This window comes from Sinocyclocheilus grahami, unplaced genomic scaffold (assembly GCF_001515645.1).
Source record: "Sinocyclocheilus grahami isolate Dianchi unplaced genomic scaffold, SAMN03320097.WGS_v1.1 scaffold924.1, whole genome shotgun sequence".
In the NCBI taxonomy this organism is placed as follows: domain Eukaryota; kingdom Metazoa; phylum Chordata; class Actinopteri; order Cypriniformes; family Cyprinidae; genus Sinocyclocheilus; species Sinocyclocheilus grahami.
This window is the reverse complement of record NW_015506103.1, coordinates 152110-153604: the sequence shown is the minus strand read 5'-3', so window position 1 is coordinate 153604 and position 1495 is coordinate 152110. Positions and strand designations below refer to the sequence as shown.

General features: G+C 49.4%; 1 protein-coding gene across 1 annotated transcript in view; it reads left to right on the top strand.

The window, feature by feature from the left end:
* Positions 1–512: 512 nt before the first annotated feature.
* The window catches only part of evlb (Enah/Vasp-like b), a 25943-nt gene continuing 24960 nt past the window's right edge, over positions 513–1495 (top strand). Inside the window, exon 1 of the transcript XR_001606210.1 lies at positions 513–927. The gene's annotated coding sequence lies outside the window, so the exon portion shown is untranslated. The remainder of the gene's footprint in view (positions 928–1495) is intronic.

Sequence of the window (1495 nt, the reverse complement as noted above, 5' to 3'; positions counted from 1 at the left end):
ATGACTGAGGACTTGGTCACACCTCTGCTGTTTTCACTCAACACTTTCTCAAATAATAATAAAGAAAATACATAATAATAATTAAACATGGCATTTTGAAGTAGATGTGTGTGTCATATTTTTAAAATCTATATTTTACTCGTTAATATCTTTATTTTAAAGCTAATTAACGCTGATCTCTATACTAATGTATCGTTGAGAAAACATCAACAAAACTCCTCAGCTGCTTGAAGATGATGATGATGAAGATGATGAAGAAGAAGATGATGATGATGATGATGAAGAGCTTGAAGATGATGATGATGAAGATGATGAAGAAGAAGATGATGAAGAAGAAGATGATGAAGAAGAAGATGATGATGATGATGATGATGAAGATGATGATGATGAAGATGATGATGAAGATGATGACGAAGACGATGAAGAAGATGATGATGATGATGAAGATGATGATGAAGATGAAGAAGAAGATGATGATGACGAAGACGATGATGAAGATGAAGACGATGAAGAAGATGATGATGATGAAGATGATGAAGATAATGACGATGACGAAGATGCTGCTCGCGCGGGCTTAAGCTCCTCAGATGTCCCAGCAGCCGCGCGTGTAGGCGCTCAGAGCAGCGGGCGCGTGTTCCGGTGTTCCGGTGTTCCGGTGAGTCAGCGCGCGGCGGACAGAAGATGGCAACCCAAGCGCCGCCGAACCGGAGACCGGGGCGATCCCTGTGAGATGGCTTGAGCTCGAGACCTCAACACGGCGACACAATCAGGAGAACACGTTACGCACTCGACGCAGCAGCGTTCTGTCCTCGCGGCGCGTCCATTACACCGGACCTCACGGGATATTCTCCGGTGAACGCTAAGCGGCGTGGGCTTTCCCCGGGACATTACTCCATCCTCACGGAGAACGAAGAGGAGGAAGATGAGGTAAGCGCTCGCGGCGGTATTAATGGCTCGAGCTGCAGCGGCGCGTGAGGCGGCAGTGTGTGATTGATGTGCACGCGTTTAGCGTTAGATCGTATCTGCGCGTTATTGCTTGAAATGACGGGGTTTGACGCGTCAGGCGCGTTCACCGGAGGACGCCGGGCCTTCAGCGCTGACGCGACGCGACGCGTTTACCGCGTCAGTGCCGCGCGTCGATTAGCGTCGCTGCTGACAGATGTGACCGCGCGCGAGACGGACGCGAAAGAAAGAAGGGCGCGTGAGCTGGAGGCGGGAGGAGGGCGTGGTCGCGGCTGTTGTCATGGTGACCGGATGCTCGATGCGGTGACGCTGCTGTTATTGCGCAATAACCCCGACATGAACGATCAGATGTTCATGACTCGAATCTGGCCAGCAGTTCAATATAGACACACTCTCGGAACACACTCAGTTCGCATAACATTAATAATGAGTTTAGTGGCTCTAACACACAGCTGTAGTGAATACCTCACCGGATAGCAGTGTGTGTGTGTGTGTGTGTGTGAGTGTGTGTGTGTGTGTGTGTGAGTGTGTG